Below are 13,880 nucleotides of genomic sequence, written 5' to 3'. Positions count from 1 at the left end.
AAGCGGTCTGTGATCACATCATTACAGAATGCCGCAATCTTGTTGGACATCACATAGATGTTATGAAGAGCAACAACACAGATTACAATGACATTTACCTCATAGAGCTTCTCAGGACAATCGATGACCAGAAACTTCTTTCGAATGAGTGTGAAGCTAGTCTTAAGTTTTATGTTATTGGTTTTGCAGCACATGACTTCCAGAAAGCACACAATGAGTTTAGGTCCCACAATGATCCGCAGGAACATCTAGAAAGTTCTAAAAGCACATTCTGGGAATTTTTTTTTAGTATTGTTTAATGAAAAAGACCAATGTTTGAAGAAATCTCTGCAATTTATTGAAACATGTGTGAAGCCAGCAGTTCAGGACTACGTGTCTAGATACCTCGTCCTCATGATAACAGATGAAATGAAGACAGGAGATGAGGGGGCGATTTACAACACAAGGAGCAATTTCCAGTTTGCCATTTTAAAACAGCTGCTTGAGGAATATTCATTGGAGAAGTATAAAAACTACACCACATCATTCCTGAAGGACTGGATAAAGCAACACACCATCCAGAGAATGTTTACAAGTGGCCGGCTGCCTCACCTAGAGAAACAGCTCCTATCTGATATTGTGCTGAACATACACCATGCAATCACCAGTTCCGAAGAGAATAACAGGTCTGCAGGGCGACAGGACATAAAGGAGTTCATCCAGCAGTTCTGCTCTGCCCTTCAGGATCAGCTGGTCATCCCAAGAGATGCCTTAGACAACTTTATGATTCTTATCAGTGTTGACACGGACCAGTTTTCCACCTACCTCAAAGACTTCATCAAGGACATGAAAGAGTCTTTAGCTCAGGAGTATGGCAGGAGAACGTGCAGTTCCCACATCAATGACAGAATTGAATATCTGCCCTCTAAACCCCATGATCTGCTCTTCTCCAGTGTGTGTGGATGTGGACACCAGTGTCCCTTCTGTGGGGCTCCCTGTGAAGCAGGAGGCCAAGGCCACACCACACATTTCTCTAGTATGCACAGACCTAAAGGCTTTGGGCGCTACATCGGCCTATGGCATGATTCAAAACAACTGGATACAAACGTATGCACAACTTTAGTCATAGGTGATCTTAGATTTAGAAGTTCAAAAACAAAAGGAGAATGGCACCCCTATAAGCAGTACAGAGAGATCTACCCAGACTGGGACATAGCAGGAGATGCCAGTGTTGAGGCCTCAGACTACTGGAAATATGTGATGAAGGAGTTCAACAAGGAACTGGCTGAAGCTCACAATGCAGAACCTGCAGACATCCCAGATTATTGGAAGAGCCTCACACAACTGGATGCACTGGCAAGCCTGAAGAAGTCATGCAACATGGGACATTGGTAGCTGTTTAGAGAAGGGATAAAACATAGTTCATGATTATTACCATTACAAATAAATACAGTTTTGTAAGTAAAAAATGTTGAGGCCAGGCAGGATCTATTGTGGTCACAAGTTTGGTGGAAGCTCACAGAACAGGGTGCACTAACAAGCCTGAAGAAGGCCTTCAACATGACATAGTATAGGAATAAAACTAGTTTGTGATATTGTCAGTGAAAACAAGTTTTGTGAGTGAAAATACTGAGACTGGGCAGGATCTGCTGTGATTACAAGTTTGGTGACGATGAAACTGAAGATGATCACCTGTCTCCTGTATGTACAAATATGTTTGTGGTTGTGTAATGTTTGTCTTTTCTTCTTCTTCTTTCATTGAATGATAGTTCAATAGTCCCTCTGTGCGCTGAATTATTCTAGAACTTGTGTTCAAAAGTTGTTGAAATATTAGCCGTTTTATTTTGCATGTTTGTCCGATTAAATCCTGGGGAGATATAGTTAATCTGTTCCAAGTCTGTTTGTTAAGCACATTCCTTTAAAAAAAAAAAAAAAAAAGTAATTAACTGTCTGTAACAAGTATCTTTCTATTATTATTACGTTCTGCTATGAATTCATACACACAAACTCACTTCCTCATTCACATATCATGACAGAGTAAGTTGTAACCTTGTGTCACTGAGCCATGTGTTTAATAATCCAGTTGTATTCATATCTAATGAAGAAATCAAAAACAATAATACTGGAGTGTTTATTTGTTGTACTTTGTGTATCATAAATGACAGTACATTACACTTAGCACATTCAATATTTTATCATATCATATCATCTGGAGGATTTGCATTGTATCTTTCTTACAATACACTGGCTGTTAGCAGTCTACACTTATGTCTATTGTCCAGAATGATTCATTCCTTTTAAGGACTATTGCTCCGAATTAGAAATACTCAAGATGGAAGTTAATCTCATGTCCATAATCTTCTGTACACTGTAAAAAGAGATCTATAGGATTTACTCGATTTAATTGGTGTAAGGATTTCCACAGTCCTAAATAGAGTATTACGTACCCCTACATATTCAGTTAAGATTAACCAATTCCAGAAGTTCTGTTATACTGACCACATCAAAGTACAAAATACTGGTAAAAATGGGGTAACATTTACTCATTTCAGGTAGCTTTTTATCACCACTTGTTACTGTTAAAAATTGGTTAAAATTTACTCATTTCATGTAGCTTTTTATTAACACCTATTACTGATAAAAATGGGTTAACGTTTACTCATTTCAGGTAGCTTTTTATTACCATTTGTTACTGTTAAAAATTGGTTAAAATTTACTCATTTCATGTAGCTTTTTATTAACACCTATTACTGATAAAAATGGGTTAACGTTTACTCATTTCATGGTGCCTTTTAGTATTACTGCTTATTTATCAACTGTTAATTATTCTGATTACTTTATTGCTGTGTTATTCTTATTCCTATTAACCAGAGGTGAAAAGAGTACTAAAATATTTTAGTACTCTTTTCACCTCTGGTTAATAGGAATAAGAAAAACACAACAATAAAGTAATCAGAATAATTACTCTGTTGAAATTGTACTCAATCACAAGTAAATGTACCATTGAAAGAATCTACTTAGGTAAAAATAAAAAGTATATAATTTAAAATTAAAATAAACTTTGAGAAAAACTAAAAAGTTACTTTTTAACAATCAGTGTTTTCTGCCTCTACTGTGTTGTGCAAACGTCTACCAGGGAAATTACAATTACAACAAACCTGTGCATATCAACCAAGATGTTTTATTTAAAGGGATATCGCCAACAGGAAAATGTGAAAAATGAGCAGATACACAATGTTTCAGTTTATCTCACAAAAAGTAAACAAACATAAACAACAGGACCATTTAATTCCCAAGTTTGCCCTGGAGTATGGTAACCATAGTCAATAGGCATAATTCGATGTTAGCTGGCCTCTGTCCTGCGACCCTGCGGAGATCATGCGGCACGAGATCCGCTTCCACTCCATAAGTGCAGGGGACATGTAGCTGGGTGATCCAGTGAGATGAGGGAGTAGGAGGAGGTGCTGGGACAATTAGGATAGCCTTTGCGCATGACAGGGGAAGGAGGGAAGGAGGGATTTAAATTTACGCGAAGGCGGAAGCTAGACATGGCAACTGTCAATAACTCTCAGACTTCCTCCAGAACTAGGTTTATATAAACAATATGTAGAATTTGTAGCAGTTTTTGACAGAAATAGTCAAATTTTGTTCCGTTTTCACTTTGTTACTGATAAAGGCACATCAGTGTATACTGTTCTACCATTAAACTGCACACATAAAAAGGATACCAGTTTCTTTTAAAAAAGGATATCAGTTCCAGTCTATTTGGTGTCCAGGACAACAGTTTCAAACAAACGGGCTGCTCTACTGTTCAAAGACTAAATCCAAGAATACTCAGAATTCGTTTTACTCTTCGAGGAAGACATACAGCAGTGAAACATCAGAGTCCAACCATACTGATAACATTGCAAAGATCTCCTACTTATTACAAAATCACTTGTTTAGTGGTTAATAGTTGGGATACGGGACAATTAACCGGTCAGGCCACTCAGAGAAACCATTAGCAATAGCAGCATACTATATACTGGAGAGGCCAGTAGAGCTGCAAACTGGCTCACAGAGACCGGAGGTGCTGTGGACGTTGAAGGCACGGTGGATGGTGGCAGGGATGACCCAGGTGCTGCAGGCACAGTGATGGCTGGCAGCATGGTGGGGAGTGGCACGGATGTCCCAGGCGCTGCGGTCACGGTGATGGCTGGCGGCACAGATGACCCAAAAGGTGGATGGTGACAGGGACAACCCAGAGCATGGCAGTATGGTGGAAAGAGCTGCTGCACCGAGTGGAGGGACTTCAGGGATGGGCACAGTGAAGTCCTCAACCTTTTCATGATTGTCCTCCACTGTGATGACCCTTTAACAATAACACGTACTGATTACTACATATGCGAGTGAAATACAGTATGCCAAAAAGATAATGGACAGAAAAACAACGTACAGTGCCTGTATTTATATGCCCAGTATCTCCTCTCGTTCCTCTTCAGGACCATCATCTCAGGTGTCCTCAGAACAGAACACTGTCGCCTTCTTTCATCAGGCTGCCCTTCTCCCGCTCCTGGGTCTTCTCAATGTTGTCAGTTGTCACGCACCTGAACACAATGTTCTATGGTCTGTTTTGGTCATCTGTCTAGAGCTGAAAAAGTAAAGGGGTTGAGTTATTAGTAACAGTTGTGACCAATCCACAGTGTATTTGCCCTCTACACAGCTCTTGACAGCTTCACATAGAAGTTAAGTCATCAGACTGCTCACGCATTGTTGACTCAAACACACACACAGACAGTGCAGACCCTAAAGAGAGAAGACCTGCCGTCCTTTTTTTAAATAGAGACCCTAAAAAGAACACTTGTTACGCTATTCTACGGGAATAGGCTGTTTCAGAACATAGGAGTTTGTTTCAAGAAATTTAAGAACGACCGGACTGAGGCCACCATAAGGAATGAGCGGTGCCCACTTCATATCTGAAGTTAACGTGACCATCCATTTGCTTATTTCAGAAATAACACCTGGATAGTTTCTTTACAAATGTGCATACATGGTCCATTGTTCCAACAATGAGAGCACAGCTTGATTATGTCACATCTGTATGCAAACAGTCAAGGGATCTATTGACCTCAAAGGTGCACTGTGAAATGTATTTGGCAGTCTCGTTCCATAATTCATGCGGCCCAGTCATAAATCTTTTTCACTGATTCTTACCACCACCATCAAATTCAAAATATTCTCTATGACTGTGCAAATTGCAATATTAGTTATAATAGTACTAACTGTAAATATGAGTTTATTATTTAGTTGCAAAATCTACTCTGCCACCATCCTACACAGTGCACAGTGCAACAAGGACAGCAAGCCTGAGTGAGTGAAAATGGCTATTCATAAACAAATAACATGACAGTGTTATGGCCTTTAAGTCTGTTTATTTTTCTTCAGTCTGCAACTTACCCTGTTCCAGAATGACTTCAGGACAACCATGCATATAAAAGATGCAACACCACTGCCTGAAACACATATTAAAAGCACATAACAATTAAGTTACAAGTAAGTAATTCTTGGTCATTAATATGACTTGCCACACACCACATAGGCTGTAGCTTACATGAGAGGTAAGCAGTTACCACCTTTTCTCAACTCCTGCAGTAGGCAGAAGCAGAACACCTTCATTATGCACAAAACATTGTGAATAATTTGACATGGATAAAGTGTAAGAAGTTGTACTTTTACACTCGATTCTTATGTAAACATTTCTACTCCTTGCAATTGCTATTCGTTTTGAAGCGTTTGTTTCACTTTTTATACTAGTTATGAAAATATAGGCTACCGGTCTCTTTTCGTTGGACTGCCCTTCCTAATGTCAAACGTCATCACTTCGGTACAACTGAAGTGTGTGCGAACTGCGGAGACCAGCGAGAGAGAGAGAGAGAGAGAGAGAGAGAGAGAGAGAGAGAGAGAGAGAGAGAGAGAGAGAGAAGGGCTGTGCTTATGGAACCTGCGCGTGTCTGTTCATAGCGAGTCTTTCGACTATGAAAGCAACTATCAAACTATCGTTGTCAAAACTAACCCTGAGATTGAGTTTGCAACGTCCAACAAAAAATAACTGACTCCATGTTAGGTGATGTTATGACCGTGGATGATCACATTGGGAAGTCCCTCGCCAAAAACCTCCTCTCACCACTCAGAGTAACATAAGGGCGTGTTGGTCTACATAGGACTACTTACTATGATACATTTACAACAAACTAATCAATGTCTCCTCGCAATGTTAACGGATTGATCCTTTGTTAGCGTTTATGTTCAGCAGGATTTAGCATGTCTAGGGTAGCGTGTTTAAAAAGTTATTTGATGATCGATTCCTCTCGCTCCCCCTCTCCCTCCCAGTAACACAGGCAGGCACCCGGCATGCACACACCGTCTGTCTCGCTCCCCATCTTCAAACTGTCATTCAAACTAAGAATGTCTACGATTATTATTAATAATACAAAAAAGTCTTTAGTTGACTCGGCACGGGGGCATCCCAGAATGATGACTGTTTACGCACACTGCTAGTTGATATGAATCATTTCGTCGCGCATTTCATTGATTTGAAAACTTGGTGACCATAGGAATTTACACATTTTTAAAACAACATTCAAAGAGGACGATTCGCGACGGGAACTGCCGAAAGACGACTACGATGAAGGATTCAGTGACCAGCTACAAACGTAGCCGTTCCATGTTGAATGGATTTATTGTGGAGAATGAAATAGTGAAGTAGACTAATGTGCCGTTCGTAGTCTGTCTACGAGCACAGTCCTTTAGGTGCATGCATGTAACTTGTAAGATTATCACACTACAGCCTTGTGTGAAAGCAAAAAAGGAGGCTATCTTGTAGAACGTTCTCCTCCGTGCTTTCGCGTAATGCAGAGCATCAAGTGGCAGTGGCAGCGCAAACAGTGGATGGAACATTCGGCAACAAATATTTGTAGAACGACACACGAGGTCAGGTCACCACCAGCAGCCAGTCACAGTCTGCGCGCCAAAACTAGCCAACAAGGCAACATTTGAGAATGGAAAAAAAAAACTCGGCTGCAGTGGGTTTCATTCGACAACATTTTGAAATTGGTAGTGCTATCCGTTCATCTTGAACACAGGGCATACTTGTTGCCTTTTCCAAACGAAGTTTGAACGGCAGCTTACATGGTCCATTGACCTGTCTGTCTGCCCAGTGCGTTGCTGATAGCAGCTGCCTGAGTCACAGTCAGACAGTTATTACGAGCCAACTACAACTCTAGCGTGATTTAGTTTCCTTTTGATCACTGTTCATGTTTTGTATCCCATGTTTAATGCACGACTGGCCAGCTTACCTTCTGAATTTGTCCCGTCCATTGGAAGTTAACTTCATCCGCTGCGAGGCTCGCCACAGTCGCCGGTTGATTCTTCTTCCAATGAAGTCCCAGAAAGCAATGCGCATTGAGGCCTTAACCAATTTCAATAGGTAGTTTTGACAGAGACGGTTTGGATCATACTAGCCAATAATATGAGTTACAGTGTTGGAATGTAAATTGGGTAAAGTTTAGTCATTTATAGGTAGTTTCGACACTAGCCATTAGTATTAGTTATAGCGTATGAATGCAAATTAGGTATAGTTTAGTCATTTCTCACCAGTACTAAGTCCTACTCCTTATTTATAGGTAGAGTGAATATATTATACCCCTTGCATCAGAGTAACCTCAGCAACCTAATTTGTTGGGGTAAAAAATATCCATTTTTTGTCAGTGAAATATACTGCCCCTCAAAATCCTTTTTATCAGTGTATATTTTGCATTTTTAAAATGCTTTTATCATGTGCTTTCCCAAATTCCAGGTGTTAAATAAACATTAAAACTTCATCAGCACATTTCTCCAAAGTGATTTCCAGGAGGTGCAGGGTGTTGGTAACAGCCCCACAGAGAGCAGCAGCCATATTCTTCCTCGTACCATTACAGGATTTGGATTCTGTTTGTCATTGGCAGCTTTTCATTTAGAGTGAGAACCACTGCTCTATGAAACACATAATCAACACAATCAAATCAATAGCCAGTCACAGGCACACACTCACACCCAATCAAAGACACCCGACCATGAACTACTGTTCTTTAATGATACAGTTTTGACGTACACTGAACAGTACTGCACTGATCCAGACTTTGTCCTTTAGGGATGCACACTGTATAGTCATGGCCATGGGTTTGTACGTCGAGTTTGACTGTCGTAAAGCATTGTATTTCAGCAGTAATATTTCTGATACCTCACTGTGCAAAGCAATTTTTCATGCAAGAGCTGAACTCTGCTGAAGTTAATGCCAACACACAGACTGGAGTTCCACAAGTGATAACCAGGTAACAAATGCCATCGCTTCAAATAAACATTTAAAAGGTAGATGTACATACGTACTGTAAATATACACTACCGGTCAAAAGTTTGGGGTCACCACGCTTTCCTCCCACAATGATTCTTTCTGACAGTTTAGCTTATTCCTTCTTTTCATTTCAGTTCTGGTATAAAATCAGTGTATAGAGTTATTGTTCCCTGAAACTAATGCAGGCAACAAATAAGCAATTTGATATTGGAAAAGCAACTGTTGAATGGATTTACTTGTATAGACAATGCATAGAATAGACCAAAATGTATCACTAACTTTTGCAGGGATTAAAGTTTTCCGTCGCTACGACGGAATTCCGTCAACTGGATTTTCGTTTGGACGGATTTCCGTCCGTATAATTTATGTCAATTAATTTACAATTTTTACTTTCCAACTGAACTCAAATCGAGAGCACTCCTGGTCATGAGAAGGGGATGAGAGGTGTGTTTGGTGTAGGCCTACGGATTTAGTTAGGCTATACACTCCACCATTGGCGGTGATACAACATTCACTCATCAGTAGCCTAGTTTTGGGTCATCCCCTGTTCTTCCGTGTTCCAAAAAAAAGTACACGAGCGGTCAACAATTCTGTGGCAGCGCAACGCGAGAGATTAAAAAAATAAATAGCCAAAATTGTTGCTGATGGCAGAAAAGAAAATAATTGTAATACAATGTATAAAGTGCAGTGACGTTTCCATATCATTGCACCTGCCGTGGCAGATATTTAGAAAAAAAATGAATAGTTTACTTCGACTGCGTATGATGTCCTTTTTATGAAGGGTTTGCCTTTTAAGCATTGTGACTCTTACTAGCATTATTCATAGCCCCAATGGGACGACTATGGCAGCTAACTAGGATAGCCTACCATGCGTTTCATCCTCAAAGTTTAGCGCGTTTGACTGGCTGCGTGTAGAGCTAGTTGTCTTTTTGACAACGGATAATTCACAGTCTCATCTGTACTCATAGCAGATTAACTTTGTTGTTGCCGATATATATATTCAAGAAATAAGTTAAAAATGGGTTGCATTTGGGTCACGGATAGGCTATCCCTGGCAGAGCCAATTTATGCCACGTCTTGTTCTGGGAAGCAGTGTTCTGATGGGTGGACTCATGGTCGATAAATGCCGTTTCGACTTTTGTTTCACTTTCAAGGCTGCACGCTATTTCTGCCAACTGGAATAGTGTGCAGCAGCAACAGTTGTGTGTGCGCTTGTTTTTGAGTGGCTCAACGTCTGTGCCCATCTTCTCGGACTATGCGTTTCGTTTGAGTTCAGTTAGCCTATTTGCGCACTGCGCACTCAGGACTGATGGGTGGGTGATTTGCCTTGATTCGAGTGGAAAGCTGCGCGACAAGCGTGGGAAAGTGTGTTACTTTTGTAAACGATAGACGTAGTTCTATCAAAGATTCTCTGTTCTGCATTAAGAACGTCTCTGGTTCTATGTCTGTGACTGTCGTGTCTGCTGCGTCCTGTCAGCTTGTAGAACACGTGCGCATAGGAAGAATCGGGGACGTTTTTTAAATCAATGGTAAGCGTCTGATTGGCACCGCACATCGAGAAGCCAAAAAGTAGCCAGTAGTTTTCAAAACGGTGCAACACAGAGGTAGACATACCGCACCTTGTTTGTAAACGTCAACAAGTTATTTGTAACAGGATGAATACTGAAAAAGGCCGAAGGGTGAAAAACATACAAATAATTAAAGCTAGTTTTCTCCCTCTGATTGCTATGATCAGGGCTTTTTAAATGTCAGAAATGCAACTGCAAGCAATGCGCACCAGTGCTTTCACCAGAACAGTGTTTGCCCATTCTGTGAGATCAGCTACCATTTTGAAGCAGCATTCATTGTGAATCCATTCTGCATGATGTTGTGAACAATTCATAAACAATGGGTAGAAATAAGAGGAAATAACCAAAACCTGCCCCAAATTTCAGTTCAATCTTTGCAGTCTGATATAGTATCCATTATCCCTCCATTCTCGGCCAGTTCTAGTCAATCTGGTGAGCGGCCTAGGCCTGCCCGCCCTCTTTCCTTTTTTTTATTTAGAAATTGGCATCTGTAAACATAGCATTGTAGGCCTACATCTGATTGAGCACATCTGATCTAGTACCTACAGGTACACTCATACTGAGTCTATATAGGTCTACTGAGTGTATAATGAATATTCATTGTTCATGTGAAGTGTAAAGATTTATGTTGGTTGAAGTTCTGATTTCGTGGCACTTTTTGGTATTACTGGTGCCCTCAAGACATAGGCCTATTCTGCTCTGCTCTGCCCCGTCTGCCTATGCCGCTGGCTCTGGCACCATTCCTTGCATGTATGTTTCTTCATGAGGGCAGAGCCTGGCTACATTGGTTTTTGTAGGGTTATGGAGTGATACTCGATCGCGTGCCTAACCGGTAAAAAAGTTCTGCTTTTGACCTGCTTTTGACTAATCAAAGTGTACCTTTACTAAATAGTGTCTAGTCTGGTGTACTAATCAAAGTGTAGACTCCTTTGGCATTAATAATAGCCAGTTGCGGTTCTACAGATTCATTCCCGGGATGAGATGAGGTCCAGAATTGCCCATGAGCTCTATGAGCCCCATGCATACAAAAGTTGATGTCTACTCCTATCAATCCATACAATGCTAAATGATATACACATCATTTGAAAAAGGAGAATCTACACTTTCTAACGATGTATGGCACTGGCTTGCACACTTAAACATTGCTGAGACAATGGATCGTGCATTCATAAGTAGGTTCATTCTTATGGCTAGAAAATCATGCAGCTACTTTGACTTGAATTTGTGGACGAAGTGGCAACTCAACAAATGTCATACACCTACCATTGGAAAGGGCAGACACTGAACTTTTCAATAGTTCCAGGCATTCTCTGATAAACCAAAGAAATGTCTGTAGAAAAAGGGACTAAAACACGTATTTCTATGTAATAAGTGGGTGATAAAGCTTGGTTAGATTTCACTCTCCTGTCCAGTTTAAACAATTTTATGGGTAATCAAACCTTTTTTCACCTGTGGGTGTTCAGTACTTTCCATTATTCCATTTCAAGCTAATTAAAAGATGTTTGCGACTTGAATTGCAAACAAATAACTGAAAAAATTAAGGTGACCCCAAACTTTTGAACGGTAGTGTACATACACACTGGCTTCTAAATAATTACAGCATCATCTCTGCAATTGTATCAATTTATAAATCACTATTTTCTAAATAAATAAAAAAGTTCAACATAAGAACATAAGAACCACACCCTTGTGGGCCCCTATTTTCAGAAATGTTTTTAAAAATCACCTGAAAATAGGGGCCCACGAGGGTGCTGGGCCCAGTGGGAAATGCCCGCTATGCTACATTCCCAGTCCAGTCCTGTCCTGCATAGTTCACCACTCGGGTCTTGAACCCACGACCTTCCAGTCAACGCTCCAGTTGTGCTTGGGAGACACAGCACAGTCCAGGACGACACCTCTGCCATGGGGAGGGTTACTAATGTCTCCTCTCCTCTCCTCTCCTCTCCTCTCCTCTCCTCTCCTCTCCTGTCCTCTCCTCTCGTCTCCTCCACTCCTCCCCCTGCTCTCCTCTCCTCTCCTCTCCTCTCCTCTCCTCTCCTCTCCTCTCCCGCTGCTCTCCTCTCCTCCTCTCCTCCTGCATCCCCCTCTCCTCTTCTCTCCTCTCCTGCATCCCCCTCTCCTCTCCTCTTCTCTCCCGCATCCCCCTCTCCTCTCCTCTCCTCTCCTCTCCTCTCCTCTCCTCTCCTCTCCTCTCCCCTCCTCTCCTCTCCTCCCCCCTCCTCTCCTCTCTCCTCTCCTCCTCCTCCTCTCCTCTCCTCTCCTCCTCTCCTCTCCTCTCCTCTCCTCTCCTCTCCTCTTCTCTCCTCTCCTCTCCTCTCCTCTCCTCTCCTCTCCTCTCCTCTCCTCTCCTCTCCTCTCCTGTCCTGTCCTGTCCTCTCCTCTCCTCTCCTATCCTATCCTCTCCTCTTCTCTTCTCTCCCCTTCTCTTCTCTCCTCTTCTCATCCATTCTCTTCTCTCCTCTCCTCTCTCATCTCTCCTCTCCTCTCCTCTCCTCTCCTCTCCCTGTCTCTCCTCTCCTCTCCTCTCCTCTCCTCTCCTCTCCTCTCCTCTCCCTGTCTCTCCTCTCCTCTCCTCCTGTCCTATCCTGTCCTCTCCTGTCTTGTCCTCTGCTCTCCTCTCCTCTTCTCTTCTCGTCTCTCCTCCTCTCCTCTTCTCGTCCCTTCTCTTCTCTTCTCTCCTCTCCTCTCCTCTCCTCTCCAACTCCCCGTACATCTCCTCTCCTCTCCAACCCCCTTCCCCTTCTCTCTCCTCTCCATCTCCTCATTCCTCTCCTCATCCTCCTCTCCTCCCCTCCCCAAATCCCCCTCCTCTCCTCTCTCCTTTTCATTCAACTCCCTCCTACTCTCTCCTCTCCGCTCCTCTCCTCACCTCACCTCACCTCACCTCACCTCACCTCACCTCACCTCACCTCACCTCTTACCTCCTCTCCTCTCCTCTCCTCACCTGACCTCTCCTCTCCTCCGGTCTCCTCTCCTCTAGTCTCATCTTTTCTCCTCTATCCCCCTCTCCTCTCCTCATCCCCCTCTCNTCTCCTCTTCTCTCCTCTCCTGTCCTCATCCTCTCCTCTCCTTTCCTCTCCTCTCCTCTCCTCTCCTCTCCTCTCCTCTCCGCCCCTCGCCTCTCCTCTCCTCTCTTCCTGTCCTCTCTCCTCTCTGTCCTCTCCTTCTCCTCTCCTCTCTCTCCTTTCCTCTCGTCTCCTCTCGTCTCGTCTCCTCTCCTCTCCTCTCTTTTCCTCTCCCCCTCCCCTCCCCTCCCCTCTCCTCTCCTCTCCTGTCTCCTCTCCTCCTCTCCTCTCCTCTCCTCTTCTCGTCCCTTCTCTCCTCTCCTCTCCTCTCCTCTCCTCTCCTCTCCTCTCCTCTCCTCTCCTCTCCTCGTCTCTTCTCTTCTCTCCTCTCCTCGTCTCTCCTCTCCTCTCCTCTTCTCGTCCCTACTCTTCTCTTCTCTACTATCCTGTCCTCTCCTCTCTCCTCTCTCCTCATCTCTCCTCTCCTCTCCTCTTCTCTCCTCTCTCATCATCTCTCCTCTCTCCTCTCCTCTCCTCTCCTCTCCTCTCCTCTCCTCATCTCTCCTCTCCTCTCCTCACCTCCTCTCTCCTCTCTCCAACTCCCCTTACATCTCCTCTCCTCCTCTCTCCTCTCCTCTCCTCCTCTCTCCTCTCCTCTCCTTTCCTCCTCTCTCCTCTCCTCTCCTCTCCTCCTCTCTTCTCTCCTCTCCTCTCCTCCTCTCCCGTCCATCTCCTCATTCCACTCCTCATCCTCCCCTCCCCAAATCCCCCTCCTGTCCTCTCCTCTGCCTTCCCCTCTCATCTCTCTCCTCTCCTCATCCCCCTCCTCTCCTCTCCTCCCCTCTATCCCCCTCTCTCCTTTTCATTCAACTCCCTCCTACTCTCTCCTCTCTGCTCCTCTCCTCTTCTCTCCCCTCCCCCTCTTCTCTTCTCTCCTCTCCTCTCCCCCTCTCCTCTCCT

General features: G+C 43.2%; 1 pseudogene; it reads left to right on the top strand.

Annotated features, from left to right (window-relative positions):
- Positions 1–1,374, top strand: part of LOC134443257 (interferon-induced very large GTPase 1-like) — a 46,793-nt pseudogene extending 45,419 nt beyond the window's left edge.
- Positions 1,375–13,880: the final 12,506 nt, after the last annotated feature.

This window comes from Engraulis encrasicolus, unplaced genomic scaffold, assembly GCF_034702125.1.
Source record: "Engraulis encrasicolus isolate BLACKSEA-1 unplaced genomic scaffold, IST_EnEncr_1.0 scaffold_29_np1212, whole genome shotgun sequence".
Taxonomy (NCBI): Eukaryota; Metazoa; Chordata; class Actinopteri; order Clupeiformes; family Engraulidae; genus Engraulis; species Engraulis encrasicolus.
Note: the sequence above shows the minus strand (reverse complement) of the source record. Positions and strands in the feature narration are given on the sequence as shown.